This window comes from Arachis hypogaea, chromosome 19, assembly GCF_003086295.3.
Source record: "Arachis hypogaea cultivar Tifrunner chromosome 19, arahy.Tifrunner.gnm2.J5K5, whole genome shotgun sequence".
In the NCBI taxonomy this organism is placed as follows: Eukaryota; Viridiplantae; Streptophyta; class Magnoliopsida; order Fabales; family Fabaceae; genus Arachis; species Arachis hypogaea.
In genome coordinates this window covers 124,815,216-124,838,083 of record NC_092054.1, presented here as the reverse complement: position 1 = coordinate 124,838,083, position 22,868 = coordinate 124,815,216, and the positions used below count along the sequence as shown (strand labels likewise).

The window sequence follows — 22,868 nt, the reverse complement described above, 5'->3', positions numbered from 1 at the left end:
TATGAATCAAAACAACTAATGCATGCAAGAACACTTTGAATGTCAAGATGAACACCAAGAACACTTTAAAGATCAAGATGAACATCAAGACTTATTTTGAAAATTTTTAAGAAAAGAAAAATATGCAAGACACCAAACTTAGAAATTTTCAAACTTTAGACACTAACAAATTGAAAATGCATATGAAAAACAAGAAAAGACATAGAACATAAAATTGCAAAGATCAAACAAAGAAGATCATTAAGAACAACTTGAAGATCATGAGGAATACATGCATGAGTTTTTGAAATTTTTAAGAAAAATTAAAAAGATGCAATTGACACCAAACTTAAAAATTGACACTAGACTCGAACAAGAAACATCAAATTTTTTTTTTTATGATTTTATTAAAATTTTTTTATTATTATTATTATTTTTTTGAAAATTATTTTGGGAAGAACGAAAAAGAAGAAAGATTTTTTGTATTTTTCGAAAATAAGAAATAAAAAGCTTAAAAATAACATAAAATTACCTAATCTGAGCAACAAGATGAATCGTCAGTTGTCCAAACTCGAACAATCCCCGGCAACGGCGCCAAAAACTTGGTGCGCAGAAATCGTGACGGTTCCATTCCTTGGTAACGGTGCTAAAAACTCAATACGCACGTTCATGATCTTAGTTCTTTGTCACAACTTCGCACAACTAACCAGCAAGTGCACTGGGTCGTCCAAGTAATAAACCTTACGTGAGTAAGGGTCGATCCCACGGAGATTGTCGGCTTGAAGCAAGCTATGGTCACCTTGTAAATCTCAGTCAGGCAGATTCAATTGATTATGGAGATTTAGTAATTAAAAGATAAATAAAATATAAAATAAAGATAGTGATACTTATGTAATTCATTGGTGAGAATTTCAGATAAGCATATAGAGATACGTTCGTTCCTCCTGAACCTCTGCTTTCCTATTGTCTTCATCCAATCATTCATACTCCTTTCTAAGGCAAGCTGTATGTTAGGCATCACCGTTGTTAATGGCTACATCCTATCCTCTCAGTGAAAATGGTCCAATGCGCTGTCACTGCATGGCTAATCATCTGTAGGTTCTCGATCATACTGGAATAGGATCCATTGATCCTTTTGCGTCTGTCATTGCGCCCAGCACTCGCGAGTTTGAAGCTTGTCGCAGCCATCCCTTCTCAAATCCTACTCGGAATACCACAGACAAGGTTTAGACTTTCCGGATCTTAAGAATGGCCGTCCATGGATTCTAACTTATACCACGAAGATTCTGATTAAGGAATCCCAGAGATACTCATTCAATCTAAGGTAGAACAGAAGTGGTTATCAGGCACGTGTTCATAGGTTGGGAATGATGATGACTGTCACTATCATCACATTCATATTGAAGTGCGAAAGAATATCTTAGAATCAGAATAAGCTTGAATTGAATAGAAAAATGATAGTACTTTGTATTAATTCATGAAGAACAACAGAGCTCCACACATTAATCTATGGTGTGTAGAAACTCTACCGTTGAAAATACATAAGTGATAATGGAGTTCATTGGTCTCGGCCCCAGAGGAGAACCAGAGTCACCAAGACTAAAATGATCCGAAGATGCAAATACAATAGTAAAAAGTCCTATTTATGCTAAACTAGTTACTAGGGTTTACAGAAATGAGTAAATGATGCAGAAATCCACTTCTGGGGCCCACTTGGTGTGTGCTTGGGTTGAGCATTGAGCTTTACACGTGTAGAGGCTTCTCTTGGAGTTGAACGCCAGTTTGTAACCTGTTTCTGGCGTTTAACTCCACTTTGCAACCTATTTCTGGCATTTAACTCCAGAATGCAACATGGAACTGGTGTTGAACGCCAGTTTTCGTCGTCTAAACTTGGGAAAAGTATGGACTATTATATATTTCTGGAAAGACCTGGATGTCTACTTTCCAACGCAATTGAGAGCGCGCCATGTGGAGTTTTGTAGCTCCAGAAAATCCACTTTGAGTGCAGGGAGGTCAGAATCCAGCAGCATCTGCAGTCCTTCTTCAACCTCTGAATCTGATTTTTACTCAAGTCCCTCAATTTCAGCCAGAAATGACCTGAAATCATAGAAAAACACACAAAATCATAGTAAAGTCCAGAAATGTGAATTTTATTTAAAAACTAATAAAAATATACTAAAAACTAACTAAATCATACTAAAAACTATGTAAAAACAATGCCAAAAAGCGTATAAATTATCCGCTCATCAAAGAGCAGTGTAACAGCAGCATGAAACAGTAAGGAACAGTATATGAACAGTATTAACATCACAGCAACATTAGAATTGCAAAATTTATAAAACAAGTAGCAAGAACAGCGCAATTATCAGGCCTAAATCCACTAACCACATCCTAGCTACCTAACCACCTAGAATCCACTACAAACATGCATCTCTAACTAGCCTAATTTTAAACATAAACTGAAAAATATGCAACTAACTACGAATGAAAGAAAAGTGGCATACGGTGGAACCTGATATGCGTATGAACTAAGGTAGGGATTAGAGAGATGGCGGTGGTGAAATGGCGGTGTTGGGAGGGGGCACGGCGGCGCGGTGGTGGAACAGGGAGGCTGGCGCGGTGATGGGCGGCTGTTCGCGGTGGCATGGGGGTTTCGGGTAGGGTTAACTGTGGAGGGGGTGGTTTAAGAAGAATGGGGGTGAGGGTGGTGGTGGTGGGAGGCGACGCTGGTGGCAGGGCGGTCGTGGCTGGCCGCGATGGGGAGGGGCAGTGGCGGAGTGGGGGAAAGAAGAGAGAGAAGAAGGGGGAGGGGAGAAGGAAGAAGGAGAGAGGGTGGTCGTCGCGGTGGGTCTGGGTGGTTGTGGGTGGTGTGGCGGTCGGAGGTGGTTAGAGCAGAGAGGGAGCAGAGGGGGGGTTGGGGGGAAGAGAATGGGGGCACGATGGGGTAGGGTTTCACGTGACTGGGGGTTAGTGGATTTGAGTCCACGCGATCGCGTGGCTAGGGTGAAATGGGGTTGACGCGGTCGCGTGGCTGACGCGATCGCATGGAATGGGTAAAAGATGAAGGACGCGGTCGCGTGAGGTACGCGACGGCGTCGCTAAAAATTGTGCTAAACGCACAATTCCAGCGTCGCTTCAGTGCAACTCTCTGTCTCCATTTAGGGTGCCATGCTATCCACGCGACGCGGATGCGTCGCTTACGCTTTCGCGTGGGATGGGTGTTTTGCAAGTGACGCGTTCCCGTGATGGACGCGAACGCGTGAGTCATTTTGTGCTAAACGCACACCAGCCACACGATTCCAGCCCAGATTTCTGGGCGTTGGATTTTTACGCCAATTTCTAGATCACACGTTCGTGTGATTGACGCGGACGCATGGGAGGTGTTTTTTGCAACTGACGCGAACGCTTTAGCGACGCGATCGCGTCGCGCGCTTTTTTTTTTTAATGCAATTATGCAATTATGTAGTATGCAATGCTAATGCAAATGCTACGAATATTATCCAGGTGCAATAAAAATAAAACAATATAAAAATAAACAAAACGAAATGAAACTGAAACAGGAACGATCATACCATAGTGGGTTGTCTCCCACCTAGCACTTTTAGTTAAAGTCCTTAAGTTGGACATTTGATGAGCTTCCTGTTATGGTGGCTTATGCTTAAATTCATCCAGAAATCTCCACTAATGTTTGGAATGACAACAGCCTCCGGGGTCCCAAACTAGGCATGTAAAGCTTTTGAGCAGCTTCAAACAGATTCTCAGGCTCCTGGGGTGACGAATATCAGAATAGATTCCAGGATCCCAAACTTCGCTTTTAAATCCGCCTTTGTCTCGACCTATATTTTTCCATCCAGGCGGTTTAGAAATTGTGTTCTCACCAAGATGACCAAACGTCTTCCGAGACCCATTCAATTGAACTTGGTACCAATCCGTGCACTTTGAATTGAAGCGTGGAATCTTATTGAATCTTGCACACCAGCTCTGAGTACGAGCCATTTCCCTCTTACTCTTAAAGCCGCAGAGAGCTCTAAGCTGGCCATCTGTTTCAAGCAAACCATATTCAAGTGGAAAAGTAAAGATAAAGGTTAAGGATTGGACCCACTTAAAGCTTGTGTTAGGTGGTAATGGCCTTGGGATAGGTGTTTCCAGTGGTTCTGTACGTTCTACTCCCTTGTATTCTTCTGTGAATTCCTCTACTTCTTTGCAAAATTTTTCAACTGCAACTGCGTCCTGATCAAAGTCTTCTATGTCTTCCTCGTCACTTAAGTCATACGTTGGAGGTTGAGAGAAATCTACCTCGACATCATCTTCGTATTCACTTGGATAAGGTTCTTCAGGCTCTAGGAATTCAGTTGCGGATGTGAGTTTGTGATTAGGAGAGCTTGATGCATGATCATCACTGCCTATGGAATCAACTTCTTGGTCTGTTCCGTCCAATTTCTCACAAGGTATATGCTTTGGAGGTTGTGCACTGTCCTCTTTGGCATCAATTTCTAACTTCTCAGCAGAATCCTTTATAGCTCTCGATTCCTATGGAGGTTCAGCATCTCCTAAATCTTCAACCACTTCTTCCTCTACAACTATCATGGCTTCCTCTACTTGTTCCAATACAAAGCCATGCTCTTCATTGTCCACCGGAGTTTCTAGTATTTTCTTCATGCTACGCTCTTCTTTTGATTCTCCACATGCAGCCATGGGAGTATTTTGAGTGCTCAGATGTCGAGAAGCTATTATATTTACTACCTCAGTTAAGGCAGTAGTGAGTTCCCGTACGCCCTTTTGCATCCTCGCTTGCCCTTGAAGAAGAACACGAAGTTTGTCATTCATTGGAGGTTGGGGTGGGTGATGCATGGAAAATTTGTCTCGTAACAAATTTCCTTCGGTAAGTGTACCGAATTTTGTCGTCAAGTAAAAACTCACAATAGAGTGAGGTCGAATCCCACAGAGATTGATTGATCAAGCAACTTTAATTAGAGGAATGTTCTAGTTGAGCGAATCAGAATTTGAGTTAAGAATTGCAGAAAATAAAATGGCGGGAAAGTAAATAACAGAAAAAGTAAATGCTACAAATAAAGAGCTGAAAGTAAATGACGGAAAGTAAATTGCAGAATTGTAAATGGGAATGGGGTAACTGCTCATAAAAGTAAATGACAGAAACTAAAGAGAATGGGTAAGATCAGAAATGGGGAGTTCATTGGGCTCAGGAGATGTTGCATTCTCCGGATCAATTTCATTTTCATCTCTTCCTCAATCAATGCATTCATTGATCTCCTTGGCAATCTTAAGTGATCGAGTTACAATTCCTTGTAATTCAATCTCTCAAATCCTGATCAATAGCCAATTCCTTGGTCAATTGCTCATGAGAAGAGATGAAGTATGGTCACTGATTATACCACATGCATTTCCCAAATCAAGTATTGAGAGAATTATAGTCACATATCCATCCAAACCCAATTTGGTCCAGCATGAGAAAGCATTTCTAGCATGATCTCTTCCTTCCTCTTTCAAGGTTCAGAAGAGATCCAAGTTTGAATAGCTTCTTTTCCAAGATAACTATCCAATTGGATGAAGATCGAAAGCTTTCAAGTAAAATCAAGAAAACAGATAGAAGAAGAATAATGAAAACTAGTATTGATCCATCAAATTACAACAGAGCTCCCTAACCCAATGAAAGGGGTTTAGTTGTTCATAGCTCTGGAAAATAAAAGCAAAGATGGAGAATAGATTATGAAAACAAAACTAGAAGTGCAGAGAATGGCAAAATACAGAGAGTAGTTTTCCCCCAATTTCCAATCTCCTTCAATCAATTCAAAGCTACTCCTATATATACTACTCTTCTGATCTTCTAGTTGGCTCCTCAAGTCTTGGGTATGGGCCTTTGGATCTTGAGTTTGAAGCAGTTATCTTCTTCATTGGGCTTAGCTTTACTTGCAGAGAGAAAGTGTGAAGTGGGCAGGGACTTTAGCTCAGGACGTTAGTGGTGTTAACGTTAAGTGAAATTGTGGGTTCGAGAACGTTAGTGACAATCACCTTTTTCACTAACATTCCTGACCCAAGTTAGAGCCATGTTAACCTCAATGTTAGTGGCATAAACATTGCCACTAACGTTGCCTCTTGGTCCTTCGCACACGTTATTGGGACTTACCTTTCCCAATAACGTTGAGAAGCCTCCCCCTTTCTTACGTTAGAGTCCATATTAACTTAGTTAACGTGGCTCTTAATGTTAACTTGCCAACCTTCAAGAACGTTAGTGACACTTACCTTTGTCACTAACGTTCCAATGTGCCCCTATCTCCCACGTTAGAGTCCACGTTAACTAGGTTAACGTGGCCTCTAACGTAGCAATGCTAGCCATCTCCAACGTTAGTGACAAAGGTGAATGTTACTAACGTTGGCTCATCATCTCTCTTCTTCACGTTAGCTTCCATATTAACTAAGTTAACGTGGGAGTTAATGTGGCTCATTGTGGCTTGTGTGGTTCATTCCGACGTTAGTGACAAAGTTAGGTGTTTGTCACTAATGTTGGCGATCATATACTTTCTCCACGTTGGCTTCCACGTTAACGTGGCTTGTGGAGGCTTGGCCAACGTTAGTGACAAAGTTAAATGTCACTAACGTTGGCTTCTCTTTTGCTTCTTAACGTTAGAAGCCACCTTAACTAAGTTAACGTGGCCACTTATGAGCTTGGCCCAACGTTAGTGACAAAGGTAAGTGTCACTAACGTTGGCTCCATTTTCTTTCCTCCACGTTAGAGTTCACGTTAACTTAGTTAACGTGACTCTTAACGTGGGCTATGATGGCTTTGAGGACGTTATTGGCGATTACTTTTCTCATTAACTTTGCAATCTAGCTCCCATTCCTACGTTAGAAGTCACGTTAGTGAGACTAACGTGGCTGCTAACGTGGTTCTTCCTTGCTTCCTTTGTCCTGAAATCAAGCAATAAAGTGCATCAAAGTTCTAGTCCAAGTCATGGGAAATGCAACATCCAATTTGTCATTAATTTCATGCAAAATCCTCATGAAATCATGTAAAGTGCACAATGTATGCTTGAATCAAGATGTAAGTGAATATCTACCCAAAACTAGCTTATTTTCTAAGAAAATGCATGAAACTTCCTTAAAAATAGTAAAGAAAAGGTCAGTAAAACTGGCCAAAATGCCCTAGCATCAGTGGGTATGAGGGTTCATTGGTTGGGGAAGAGGGTTCAAAATGAGAATGTGGAAGTTCTTGGGAGTAATTGGATTGGAATTATGGTGGGTAACGGTCATACGATGGTGAATGGTGAAAAGGAGCTTGTGAGTGTGGTGGTTCAAAGCTACGCTGAGAGGATGGTCTATAAGCACAAGGTGGGGCTTGTTGGTAATTACAAGGGGTCCACCATATCTATCAGCTTGGTATGCATTGTAGAGTGGTCCTTGCCCATGATATCTTGGAGGGTGTTGTTGCCTAAAGGGTTGATCAGGGCCTCTTGGCTCCATCCATCTTTGATTGCTTAGACCTTGATGCATATTCCTGTTGTAGCTTCCACTCCTTTCAACAATTTTAGAACCAAACTCAAAGCGAGAGGGGTGAGAATTCATAGTAGCTAATAGGAATAAAATAAAAACAAAAACAAATAAACAAATAAAAGAAAAATATTTACAATAACCAATAATAAGGCACACGTTTGCAGTTCCCCGGCAATGGTGCCATTTTTGAAGAACGAATGATTGACGGTTTAGAATTCAGAATAAATTCTCGTTGCAAGTATAGTTTCTAAACCAAGCAATCATCCTTTCTTACAAACGTTTTGGTTGTCACAAGTAACAAACCCCTTTAAAATTGATAACCGAAGTATTTAAACCTCGGGTCGTCTTCTCAAGGAACTGCAGGGATGTGTTCTTATTATTGGTTATGAGTTTTGTAAATTGGGGGTTTTGAAAGTAAGAAACAAGTAATTTAAATGACAAGTAAAATAAATAAATAACTGTAAAATAAACTCTTGTCAAGGTATGAGAACTGGAATTCCTATCCTAGTTATCCTTATCAATGGTGATGATAATTGGGTTTTAATCCCACTTAGTTAACCTTTACTAAACAAAGGAAGGTCAAGTGGACTAATCAATTTGATCCTCAGGTCCTAGTCAATTCCTAAGGAAAGACTAGAGTTATTGGAATTCGATTCAATTAGCAAAAATAAGAATTATCAATCACGATGAGTTTGATAACTCAAGAGTCTCCAATTAATCAATTAAAGCCGAGAATATGAAGAGCTAAATCATAAATCTGAAATACCTCAATTGCATTAATAAAAGAAAATCAATCTAAACATAAAGAGTTCATAAGCCAATTTGGCAACATAAGTAATTAAATGAGAGCATTAAAGTATCTGAAAGTAAAAGAGAAATATAAAGTAAAAGAAATATTGAACCTGATAAAGAGTTGAAATCCTAAATCCTTTAAGAGGAATCCTAATCCTAAAATCTAAGAGAGAGGAGAGAACCTCTCTCTAAAACTACATCTAAATCATGAAAAGTGAATAATCGAAGGCCCTCTCTAAATGGATGCATTCCCCCACTTTATAACCTCTAATCTGTGCTTTCTGTACTTGGATCTGGGCCAAAAAGGGTTTCAGAAATTGCTGGGAGCGTTTTCTGCAGTTTTTGGTGCGTGGCGTCTGTCACGCGTCCACGTGGGTCACGCGGTCGCGTCATCTGGGAGTTTTCCTTGTCACGCGTTCGCTTCGGTCACGCGTACGCATTATCTGCGTTCTGCTCAAGGCGTGCGTCCGCGTCAGTCACGCGTTTGCGTCGCTGCCTTTTTGGCAGTAGTGAGTTCCCGTACGCCCTTTTGCATCCTCGCTTGCCCTTGAAGAAAAACACAAAGTTTGTCATTCATTGGAGGTTGGGGTGGGTATGAGGGTTCATTGGTTGGGGAAGAGGGTTCAAAATGAGAATGTGGTGGTTCTTGGGAGTAATTGGATTGGAATTATGGTGGGTAAGGGTCATACGGTGGTGAATGGTGAAAAGGAGCTTGTGAGTGTGGTGGTTCAAAGCTACGCTGAGAGGATGGTCTATAAGCACAGGGTGGGGCTTGTTGGTAATTACAAGGGGTCCACCATATCTATCAGCTTGGTATGCATTGTAGAGTAGTCCTTGCCCAATATATCTTGGAGGGTGTTGTTGCCTAAAGGGTTGATCAAGGCCTCTTGGCTCCATCCATCTTTGATTGCTTAGACCTTGATGCATATTCCTGTTGTAGCTTCCACTCCTTTCAACAATTTTAGAACCAAACTCAAAGCGAGAGGGGTGAGAATTCATAGTAGCTAATAGGAATAAAAGAAAAACAAAAAAAAAATAAACAAATAAAAGAAAAATATTTACAATAACCAATAATAAGGCACACGTTTGTAGTTTTCCAGCAACGGTGCCATTTTTGAAGAACGAATGATTGACGTTTAGAATTCAGAATAAATTCTCATTGCAAGTATAGTTTCTAAACCAAGCAATCATCCTTTCTTACAAACGTTTTGGTTGTCACAAGTAACAAACCCCTTTAAAATTGATAACCGAAGTATTTAAACCTCGGGTCGTCTTCTCAAGGAACTGCAGGGAGGTGTTCTTATTATTGGTTATGAGTTTTGTAAATTGGGGGTTTTGAAAGTAAGAAACAAGTAATTTAAATGACAAGTAAAATAAATAAATAACTGTAAAATAAACTCTTGTCAAGGTATGAGAACTGGAATTCCTATCCTAGTTATCCTTATCAATGGTGATGATAATTGGGTTTTAATCCCACTTAGTTAACCTTTACTAAACAAAGGAAGGTCAAGTGGACTAATCAATTTGATCCTCTGGTCCTAGTCAATTCCTAAGGAAAGACTAGAGTTATTGGAATTCGATTTAATTAGCAAAAATAAGAATTATCAATCACGATGAGTTTGATAACTCAAGAGTCTCCAATTAATCAATTAAAGCCGAGAATATGAAGAGCTAAATCATAAATCTGAAATACCTCAATTGCATTAATAAAAGAAAATCAATCTAAACATAAAGAGTTCATAAGCCAATTTGGCAACATAAGTAATTAAATGAGAGCATTAAAGTATCTGAAAGTAAAAGAGAAATATAAAGTAAAAGAAATATTGAACCTGATAAAGAGTTGAAATCCTAAATCCTTTAAGAGGAATCCTAATCCTAAAACCTAAGAGAGAGGAGAGAACCTCTCTCTAAAACTACATCTAAATCATGAAAAGTGAATAATCGAAGGCCCTCTCTGAATGGATGCATTCCCCCACTTTATAACCTCTAATCTGTGCTTTCTGTACTTGGATCTAGGCCAAAATGGGTTTCAAAAATCGCTGGGAGCGTTTTCTGCAGTTTCTGGTGGTGGCGTCTATCACGCGTCCGCGTGGGTCACGCGGTCGCGTCATCTGGGAGTTTTCCTTGTCACGCGTTCGCTTCGGTCACGCGTACGCATCATCTGCGTTCTGCTCAAGGCGTGCGTCCGCGTCAGTCACGCGTTTGCGTCGCTGCCCTTTCGCGCTGGGCATGCGGCCGTGTCGTCCATGCGTTCGCGTCGCTGCCAGTTCTTTCAAAAACTCTATTTGTGCTTTGCTCCCATTTTTGTATGTTTCCTTTCCATCCTTTAAATCATTCCTTCCTTAAGGGATCTGAAAATACTCAACACACAAATCACGGCATCGAATGGTAATAAAGATAATTAAAATAATTATTTTTAAAGCATAGGAAACATGTTTTTCACATACATCACATAATAAGGAAGGAAAAGTAAAACCATGCAATTTCACATGAATAAATGGGTGAAGGTTGAATAAATCACTTAAATTGAGCACAAAATATATCATAAAATATGGGTTTATCACCCAGCATCCAAAATGGGCGCCCAACTCCTGCACTCCAAGCCTGGCGCCCAACTCCAAGAAGTGGCGTCCAGCGCCACCAACTCCAAATGTGTTGGGCGCTCAACACCCAATCCCAGAGCTCGGCTCTGAGTAAAATTTCAACTCCTAGTGACACAGAATTTCTCAAAGCCCAGTGCCAATCTATGGAGCTCGGCGCCAAGATCATAATTCACTCTCAAGAAGCTCTAAAATCAACCCAAGATTCAAGATTTAATTGATTAATTAGCATTAACTTCTAGAAAGATAAGAAGATTTAGTTGTTAGAATTTAGTTTAGATTAGATTTAAATTATTATTTTGAATTTGAAAAAGTTGTTATCTTACTCTTCAGTGATAGGAAGATAAAATTAGTTTTTGAATTCCAATTAATTAGGGAGTTAGAATATAAATAAGAGAACAAGGTTCACATAAATTATCTTGGAATCTACAGATCAAGGAACTCTTTAGTTTTAGGTTGTTTTAGTTTCTACTATTAGTAACTAAACCTTCTCTGTTAGATGTTAGGAGTTCTGTTTGATTTTATGGATTAGTAATGCAAGTGTTTTCTTTATTTTGATTCATGATTTTCTATTTTTTCAAGATTGAGTCTCGTTCTTCATCTTTAATGGTTAAAAATATTGGAAAATATTCCAATTCTGTCTTGAATTCTATTATTTCTTTGGAAAATTAATATCAGAATTAGCTTGAAACTCTTTCTCATAATTTTCAACTTGACTAGGAATAGTATTGTAAAAGTTGTGTAGCTTTAAATCGAAATTGTGCTTAACCTCTTCTATTAATTAGTTGACTAAGGAATTGGCGACTAATTAAGTTAAGAGAAATTTGATTGCCAAGGAATTGGAATTCAATTATAAATGATTTGCTGTAAAAAGATTTTTTCATGCGTCAAAGTAGGAAAATACAAGTATTATTTTTTCTAAGAATTAAACACCTCCGAAACCTTTAACATTCCATTTCCTAATTACTTCTCCAAAGTTTCTAAGCTTTTTCTCACTCACAATCAACAATCTTTTTCACTGTTCTTTGCTTCTACTACTACTTCAAGATCTACAACCCTCTTGCCAAGATTTGATTGATCTAATTAGATATTCAATTAGACGTTACTTGATTCAATCTGTTAATCTTCGTGGGAACGATCACTACAAAATTAAAATTTAATTTTGGGAGTATTTTAGTGGAGGTTTCTAAAACCCTCTACCATACATTTTATTTATGAAAATTTAAAAAACCTCCACTAATAATTAATATAGAATTAAAATACAAAATTCTCCCCCCCAAAACACTTCTTATTTTCACAAAGATAAGAGTGGTTAGCGGACGAGAGAACGTCCATAAAATCCTAAATTCTCTACCGCCATTTTCGCCGCGTTCCCTCTGCCGTTTTCGCCACCGGCGCGCCATTACAATTGCCATGGCCGTTGCAGTAGAGAGCTTCTGGATTGAGCCACCTATTTTATCAATGCGTTTTCATATCTGTCTCTCTATATTGTCGTTCCTGTCACTGTTGCCACTGTAGTTTCCGCAGCCGTTGCCGCCACAGTTTCAGCCGTCGATGCCACTGTAGTTGTCGTGGTACAACACGTTTTCAGATCTGTTCACTCCTGAGCTTCTTCTTCAATGCCGCTTCCTCTCACTCCAATTTCTCCTTTGAACTGTCGATGGTACTTCTTTTTCTTCTTTTTCCATATTAATTTGCTGATATTTCTTCTTTGTTAACAATAAATTTCTTCTTTGTCTCTCCTCCTCAGTTTTGTTGCAACTTTTTCACTGGTAACCCCTCTTGTTCTATATTTTTTATTGTTTTTTATTTGTGTTGATAAGGAGTATTGGAAATGAGGCAGGGAAGACATGATAATTGATCATTGAAGCTATTTTGTTTCACGCCAGTAGATTTTAAGTTTTGGCAAAATAATTCTGTCTATCTCTCTCTCTCTCTCTCTAATTTGATGGAAGCAGCTAGGGTTTCTCTTACTTGCATCTCAATTTAGTAGCATCGGCATCCAATAATCTTGCTTGAAATTCGTTACGGAGGTAACACCATATTAGATTTTCCCGATTTTCCTGATTATTCGGTTGCAAACAAAAAGGAGAACATTTGTTACTTGTCTTAATAACTCTACTGTTTAGAATTCAGCTCCGATCCTCAATTTGATTCGATTACTTCTAAGGATTATTTGATTCGTTTGAATTTGAGATTGCTATGTGTGTGCTAGTGCGGTTGCTTATTCGTAGTTCTTATCTGATGTTTAATCGGTTTTGAGGGAGGGGGGCTTTATGTGTTTCATACATTTTTTTATTAGTTGTGTTCTGATTTTGGGGATTTTTTGGATGTCGTTGTTTTTGTAGGGATCTCCTGGGATTGAAGATAGTGGCAAGTCTGAGGCACATTTGACTTCGGCTGCTGCTTTTGTGGGGGGTGGAATTTAGGATGCTTGTGATGATGCTTGCAGCATTTGTCTTGAAGCCTTCTGTGATAGTGATCCTTCCACCATATGACCCTAATTTTTTTTATCACGTGTTCATTTCTTGGATGACTAAAGTGAGATAGAATCAAAACTATACAATAATAAATTGATAGATTTGAAACCACTGCAGATTTGCTAGCAGAGGTGTGTAGAAGAGAGATAGAAGCAAACATTAAACCTGATCCAGACATCGATGTTTATATGAAAGTAAGAATAGTATTAAAACTATACTAACTAATACACCTATTATTTTAAAGCTTCAAATAATTCACAATTATTACTGTAAATGTTTGAACTTGTATGTGTCTTTCTGTATCTTATGATTCTCAGGCCAGAGCAGCTGGAGGCCACAAAGCGAATATTATAACAAGTATGTCATGCTTAAAACTACCTGACACTAATACTAAAAGGCAAAAAAATTTAAATAATCCCTTCACTTGAAAAGATGAAAATCCTTTAAACCTATGTTATGGGCCTAAGTGTTTACTTGTTTGAACTTTGAAGCAGACTTATAAATCGGCATTGATGAAAGCAATAGGTGAAACCACTAAAAAATTAGGTTTTTAAGACATGGTTTAGGAAATGACACTATAGCATCATCTGATCTATAATTCTATATAACCGACTCCGCTTTAGTATTCTCGATTATTATTTTGGAAACATTTAATTGTATTCGCTTTTCAGAGTTCATGTGTAGCTGCTCTAAATTTTCAAAAGGGAATACACGGTACTGGCAGTTGGCACCATCAGTTTTTGGGTTAATTTGAGCTGCATTGTTATATAGAATATAACAGATTAAGAATATTCATACACTCAACACATAATTATGTCATTACAATTAAGAATATAACAAATTCGATCTTCTTGATTCTTCAAGTTATCATCATTTCATTGGCATTGTATTTTTAGGTTTTGGGACTTGAGATCTGTGCAGATACTTTTGTGGGAAATGCAATGTTAAGAGGTATCTCTGGTGGACAAAGAAAACGTGTTACAATAGGTAACAATTTTACTGTCTAATAATATTTAATTTAATTTCTATATTGTTATGTAATGTGACAAGCATTTGTTATCTAATTAAAATAACTCACACGGTTGAAAAATATATAGCGGAGATGTTGGTTGATTCAGCCGAGCTCTTTTCTACTAATAATAAAATAAAGAAGGATGTGGGAGAATAGGGTGAGATTAGAGGCAAGGATGCAATGATTGAGGAGGAATGGGGGAGGTTGAGGGCTAAAGGAGTGATTTTATTTGTGGGAGGAGTTTGGTAGGAAGAAACTTCTACTTTACAGGCAGAATTTTTGTAGCGGTTGACTTAGATGTGAGATACTCATCCAAAGTATTAACCGATTCCTCTAATATTTTTCATGCATTATCACCACAACCAACGGTAATAGCCAAAAGACCTACAAAAGAATTAGATTAAATATTAATCAAATGAAACGTAATATATCAAGCATATGTGAGTTAATCAAGTCCTTTGTAGATGCATTTTTGGATCTTTTTTTATTGAAGCAAGACAAGAATGTAATAAGGTAGTAAATCTAAAAAAAGGAAAGCACTTCAAGATTATGGTAACTCATAACTATCATAGTTTGATAGATCAATAAATATGAGTAATGTATATCATCTCATTATTTGACAAGAATCATCTCTGACATTAATACCTCAAATAGCAATCATCATTGTTAGAGAAATAACAAATACAAAAGAAGATAAATCACATAAATAGGAATAATAGACATGCTTTTAGAAAAAGTCAACAAGATAGCATAGTAGTGCAAGCATAAGTGCTAGGAGTGATTTAATTTTATTTTCAAGTTTTAGATAATGAATGTTAAAATTAATTATTAGTAGAAAATTAAAATCGTTCAGATGAAAATAATAATTAAAAAACTTTTTTTATTTATGGAATCCTAGTTACAATCACTCTACTCCCTGGCCCGAAGTGAATTAGTTCAAGAAAATCTCTTAGAAGCTTTGGAGTATTCATATTATCTAGCACAAGGAGAACCTTCTTCTTACTTAGCCTTCTCATGGTGGAGGAATTTGTCCTGTTTGCACCAGTTATATGATGATTTTCTTCCCCTAATAAATATTTTGTTTTATGGTTTTGCTTTTGTATAGGGGATCTCTTATCCCCCATTTTATTTTATCATGTTCCTCATCGTAATGAAATTGTTTTTTATCAAAAAATAAAAATAAAAATAAATGTAACTTGCAAGTGAATCTGAGCCTGTAAAGATGTTTGAGAGAACTGCCAATTTGGCCAACAACCAGATAATTAATTACTGATGCAATCCTATAGAAATATGGTTGGTCTTGATTGTCATTGCTCCTGGTTCACCAGTATATTTCTGATGCCTACTGTATTAGATTATTAGGTCAGGTGGAATACAGTTCAACTATGACATAGTTTTCTTTAGCTCATATTTTCTTGTCTTTATATGTATTGTTGTTGGGATTATTTGTGTATAGTTGTACCTCAATTATTTGTGCTTGCTATTGTTTTATCATAGAGGCCACAATTGGTGAAGGGAAACATGCAACTTTACTCCGTGGATCAGCAACGTAGTCAGGCTCTTGAAGCTCATGCTGCATCCTTTGCTCAATTTAAGGTGAGATTTGATATGATTATGCGCTTCTACACTTATTTATTGATCACCTGAATAATTGCATACTTTGACTACTATGTGTTGGATGAAATTTAATTTTTCTTTTGGACAGGTTTTTGGAAATGATAATCCTTCTGTTTTGATATCTTTTGCCTCAAAGACACTTAATGCTAGTCAAATTATATTGAAGCTACATGTTATTGAGCTGGATGCACAGTCAGGTCTACATATTTTGGCCTCTCACACCTGTCTCCTATGTTTTTATTCTATGGCAGCATGGGTGTTACACAAACGTGTCTTGTAGTACCAAGTTACTTGTCCTCTCCTGATTTTTCATGTAATTACATGATATTGGAATATTTTTATTTTGAGACTTTTATGTAATTAGATGATATTGAAATATTATAGTTGTTATTTTATTTTACTTTTTAAAGAAAAACAATAATAGTTATGTAGAACAATACCATATGTAATTATGTTTGGAACTATTGACATTGAGAATTTTTTTATACAGAGTTATGTCTTATTTTGAGGAATTATTTTGTAAAATATTTAGTTTTTAATGAAAGGAGAATATGTAAATGAGATGAGATTAATAAGTGATTTGAAATTAAAAATAAATAAATAATTATAAGGTTTGTGGAGGTTTGAAAATGTCACAAAATAGTTAATTTTTGTTAAATTAAAAAATCAATTTGTGGGGGTTTTAAACTGTCACAAAAGTGATTTAAAACCGTCACAAAAGTCTAATATAAAACTCCCACTAAACACACATAAAATCTCCACTGAATAGATTGTGGAGGTTTTTAAAAACCTCCACAAAAGACCTCGTGGCACCTCAAATTTTGGGGGTTTTAGAAACCCCACAAACTATTTGGTAGGGGTTATAAACCTCCACAAATAAGAGAAAAAATTGCCACAAATAAACAAAAATCTTGTAATGGATATCTACTCACCGTGGTATTATTTGAAACAATTTGGTGCACTTGCCAATATATAAGCGTATCAATTTTTGACTCATCAATAATATTTCATCCAATGACTATATACTATATAATTTTTGTAAGAAATAATGGCTTTCTAAAAAAAATAAAATTGTAGGATTACTTAACTTAATATAATTTTTTTCATGTGAAAATGTCACTTAAATATATATGCTTAACTTTTTAAGTCTTTAATTTCTAATCTTTCATGTTTTATGGATCTTTTCTAACATAATATATACCGTCGAATTTTATACTGATCTCTAGAACTGTTGAAGTGACATTATATTCTCACACACACTGCAACGCTAGCTAGCTAGTTATTAATCTGATCTATAACATATGAAAGAAAAATCACTATGAATAACGTTTTATTCTTCATATTGTTCACGTTGTATTAATACGACTTATACAAATGATTTCATGATTACTAAACTATAAAATTGGCCACTAACCCCATTATGGAACCCGACAATCCCACTTAAGGAGGTATATATTAATTAATACACTACAAGAGAAGTGGATATTAACGGTGATTTTGCGTTTTAAACTGTCGCAAAATAAAATAACAGCGGTTTAACAACCGTTCTCTTTTAGAGTGCGGAGATTAGTTTTTTCGACAATTTTCAGTAACCGCTGGTATAACCACTGCTAATTAGGGTTGTTGAGTTTGCGACAGTATATAATCGCAGCTATTTCAGTGAGTGGATTTAAAAAATAAATTGCGGCGGTTATAAAATTGCTGCAAATTTATGTGCGTTTTAAAAAAATATTGCGACGACTTTGAACTGCCACAATTTCATACACTAGCTTAAAAAAAGACTAACTAATTACAATAGTTTATACCATTTTTCTTTACTATAACCTATTTTCTTTACATTATGTTTATTAAACTTTAGATATTAACATAAAAAAACATAAATTAAACAATATTAAACTTGTAGATAATTTCAAAATGTTAACTAAAAAATACTTATTTATAAAATCAAAAAACATGATACTCGAGTGCACGTGCACACACACACAGAGAGACAGGCATGGGGAGAACAAAATTAAGGTGGTAAAAATAAGCACCTTAAAAAAATCCTAAATATTGAAGCTCATTGAGAGTCATCACTAATAAAAAATAAACCATGGGACATATTTCATTTAGATCCTTGTGCATGTCTTTGCGTCCATTTTGGTCATTGTTGAGAGTTTCCATGAGAAGGGGTGGAACATACTATACTGTTCCATTCTCTTCAAAATCCTGGTAGTGTGAGAGAATGATGGTATCAATTGACATCTTAACAACTCCGAATAAAAGCGTTGCGACAATGTACCCAAGAACCCAGCAAACCTACATTGCACAGAATCTAAAATGAGGTTTGAATAAATGAAGTTGAAAACTTATTTTCTTGGACCTGAAAACTATGTTTTCGTAACTGAAAGTTGAATCATCATATCTAATACTTAGTTTTAAATAATAATTCATCTTCACGCCATACTCATTTAATTATATATCATAGAAAACATACCAAAACAGGCGAGAGTTTATGTGCAGCTCTTACATGTGTGTATCCAACATGAGGAATGCAAAAATAACACTTGAGAGAATGACACATAGTTTTCCTAGGAACAAAATAATATCGCCAATCACATTCACATGTCCGATCCGTAGGATGGTATTCATAATCAATTATGTTGCAATATTATAGGATCTGAAGAAACTTTCACCTGTTATAGGAATATACATTTGTGAAGCAAATACTCAATTAGTTAAATGCAGGGATAGAAAGAGAAAGACATATAAATGAAAAAAGTAATAATATATTATGTATTAAGAAATGCAACAAAGATTGGAATGTGATTGAGCCTCTCCAAACTTGTAGATGAAAAAGAGTACTAATGCATGCATAAACATTTTCTTTATGGGAGAGAAACAAAACTTACGATTATGAATGCATTTCAATTCACTGATTTGTTGATCCTTCTAATACACCTTAGAAAAATTGAGAAAATCTGTATGTAGCCTTACAAATCCAGTTGTCGGGCTTATAACTGGATACTTTTAGTTTGCGATGCATAGATTCAAGCAAAAACCAGATCGACTCTACAAATGATACAGTCAGATAGCCAAGAGCCACAAAACCAAGATTATAACACCCTACCACACAAAGCTTTATGCTTAAGCCGAAAACAGAGGTGGTGTGGTATTACGACCTCTAAAGTATAATAATAATAATAATAATAATAATAATAATAATAATAATAATAATAATAATAATAATAATAATAATAATAATAATAATAATAATAATAATAATAATAATAATAATAATTGAATGAATGTAAAATTCGAGGAGCCTTGAAGGAAAACTTAAGCAACAAGTTGTAAAAAGAAAAGCACATCGCTCGCGTAAATAGTTACTTGAACAGGAAGAAAATAAGGATATATATACACACACATAGAGCAGAGTATCCAAAATACAGAATATTAAGCTCCAGGCTCGACATGCGAAGCCAAGGTCGGCTGGAGAATATCATATATACATATATACAACCCAATATCCCAAAATACATAGACATACGCTTAGTTCTCCACAAAAGTCTCTAAGAAGATCAGATTTAAAACATAAACACGGAGAATCATCTAGATACACACACACACACACACACACACACACACACACACACACACACACACGTAGAAAAATATCTAAAGTTCAGCATCCCAACTTTGCTTGCAAACAGAACTCCTGACGTCTAGCGAGGTGCCTCTTGACCTGCATCTGAAAACCCTAAATATACGTATGGAATGAGAATTAGGAGTTTTCAGCATGGTAATGGTGCCAACATACATAATATATATAAGGTTCCGGGAAAGCTAGAGGCGATCCTAGAACTCCGACACTCAGATTTAAAACTTAGCATTATAAGTTAAACCAGAAACAAGGTGAACTATCTAAGGTACGTAGATTCTAATCCAATTATAACTTAACCCCTCAATTTTCACTCTCCTCCAACCCCCTATACCCCGGTGGAACAAATCCCGTCCCTCCTCTGCCACAAGGGATCTCTCAGTTGCATAGACATATAATACAGACAAAGAAAACACAGATAGATTTCAGTTATAGCAAACAAAACATATAGCAGTTAAGCATAGATTATCAAGTAGGCAATCCCAAGTAATGCAAACAAAAACAAAACAGACAAATGCATATGATGTATGCTTGTCCTATGGCTGATGAGTCTCATTTGTCGGTTATATAGCCAAACCCGGTCCGGTAGCTAACCCTGGACAGTCCCTTCGTGCGTGCATCCCCAAGAGTCTATGCATAGCTTTTACAATCAATCATCAAATTCATCTTATTGGGGGAATTTTCGGGGAGTTAAAGTGCCGGGCCACATCTTGCAACATAGGGTCAACAGAGTATTGAATCTCGACCAGGAGCGAATGGCAGCTAGCCATTGCATCTACCCAAGAAAACTCGTATCTCAGATAAAAGAAGTGCAATAAGCCACATATTCATTCAGATTCGATTAATCATTATCATTACGGCCGTTATTCATCACATAATCAATGTTCCAACACTTCTCATAATAAATCACCACTTCACAATCTTTCTTCACTACCAAGTTACCACCCTTCATATGTTCACCCCCTTCCACTATAGTAAGAACTACATTTTTAGACTGTAGAATGTAACTATAGATGTTTAGAAATTAGAAAATAGGTTGAAATCACAAAAATTCACTTTCCTTTAAAAACAGGGGTTCCGCGTATCTATGCCATGTTTCGCGTACGTGGGGATGTCATTTGCCCAACTCGCGTATGCGATCCATATTCGCGTACGCGAGCCCCTTGGACAGAGGAGATGACTCGCGTCGCGTGGCACTTGCCCGCACACGCGAGATGTCTGGACAGAGCTGAACATCCACGTCGCATGTGTGTTCGCGTACGCATGTCCTCTGTAGATGTTAAAAAAGCTGCTAAGTCCTGCAGAATTCACTTTTATACACCAAATTTTTTACGGGAATAACTTTTTTGTTAAAAATCATTTTTAGTCCATTCTTCGAACGGCATGAACTTCACGGACACAATTTTCATTTAAAATATATTCAGATACGTTTAAGGGTCCGGAAGTAGAGTTATGGCCCGCCAAAGTTTGGTCAAAAATCAAATTTTCATAAAATTTACCAAACCTCCATTTTTACCAATAACCTTATTCAACCCAAAGTTTCACACTTTATACAACATCATATAAGACCAAAACATCTTCATATCCATTCAAACTCTCCTACAATATACCAATACTCCATTATATCAATCTCATTCTAACAATTCACATTTCAAGCAACATAACTCGTATATATATATATATGCATCAACATTACAATTCATAAATCTTCATCCTCATCAATCATTATCACAAGCTTATAACAAACTCATATTTCACCAAAACTACCAACATTACCAATTTCACAACATTCAACCTATCCTACGGTCAACTAGCCAAAGTTTTTACGTTACATTATATATTATCTACGAGAAACCAAAACTATACCTTGGCCGATTTCTCCCTAATGTCGAAGCACCTCAAACTCCTCCATTCCACTAATGCCCAAGGTTCCAAACACACGCCAAACAGAAAATCCAGCCTCCAAAGTCCACAATCAAGATTTCTCACCACCAGTTTTGGTTCCAACACTTGTAATCTAGTCTAATACCAAATAATATTACACAAAAATTAACTTAGGGTTCATAGTTATAAATGATTCACAAGAGTTAGAGACTTTTCACTTTACCGATGGAAATTGGGACAAGACTTGGCAAGCCCACTAAGTTAGCTTGATCCTAAACACCAAAATCAACAAAATATCAACACCATTGTTCAAGATTTTTTAAATTGAGAGAGATGAGTAGCTGGGTGAGAAATTGAGATTTACCTACCAAATTGTTTGGTGGGTTTTGTAGGGGTCGACGTTGTGATTGCGTGGCCACAAACGGTGCGGCGATCGGAACTCTGAATTGAAAGTTATGTGAAATTGAGATTTTTGGTAAGGGTTTTGAATGTTCTTCTTTCTCTCCCTTGGTGTTTTCAGCGTGAATTTCATTTGATGGAGAAGGAAAGAACTGAAACTCTTAAGTAGTGATGAAGTGGGTCGAGCCTTGGCCATGTGTAGGTCCGGTTCAACCGGTTCCATCTCTTTGGCCAAATTTTGGGCCAAAACCTTAAAAATTAGTGTCAAAACTCATATTTTAATTATTTCTACTTCATCAAACTAAAAAAAAATTAATTTTCTAATTATTTTAAATAATAATTAATTTATTAGTTAGTTAATTACTAATTATGTAGGGTTTACAAAGATTGTAACGCATAAGCCACTTCATGGAGGAAATGACTGAAAGAAGAAGGATTTCTTGCTACACCAAGAAAGATAAATTATTTTTAAGTAACATAAAACACACTACACAACTCAAATCTTCCATTTGATCACATATACACAACATAATACACTAGTTCAATCAATAGAGCAAAAATTTTTTTACCGAAAAAGGAAAAACACTAAAAATAAAAGGGAAAAAGAAAAAACTCACCCAAAGCGGCAATTCGAAAACAATGAGCCATTACAAATAGCAGGAGAACTACTCTTTTCTCTTTCAAGTATAGCTTTCAATACTTTTCAAATAGCACAAAACCAAGGTCCAAAAGCGAACAAGCACCATCAAATATTTCTGAGTAATCATATATTTCTAAATAAACTCTTTCATCATATACAATAAGAGTATATTACTATATCCCTTACATTCAATCAAATGATTTAATTAACATCGTCATCGTCATCAAAATATTCATCTTCACTGTCATCAATACCATTTTGAGAAATTTTGAAAAGAAAAGAAGTGGAAAAAACAAATGAAAAATAAAAAAAATTC

The 22,868-nt window shown here is 36.6% G+C and overlaps 1 long non-coding RNA gene across 1 annotated transcript; it reads left to right on the top strand.

Annotated features, from left to right (window-relative positions):
• The first annotated feature begins 12,723 nt into the window (after positions 1-12,723).
• On the top strand, positions 12,724-16,501 carry LOC112779441 (uncharacterized). Its single transcript, XR_003190714.3, has 7 exons — positions 12,724-12,913; positions 13,229-13,358; positions 13,478-13,554; positions 13,678-13,717; positions 14,257-14,347; positions 15,870-15,968; positions 16,078-16,501. It is a non-coding gene; the product is annotated as an uncharacterized lncRNA (long non-coding RNA).
• Positions 16,502-22,868: the final 6,367 nt, after the last annotated feature.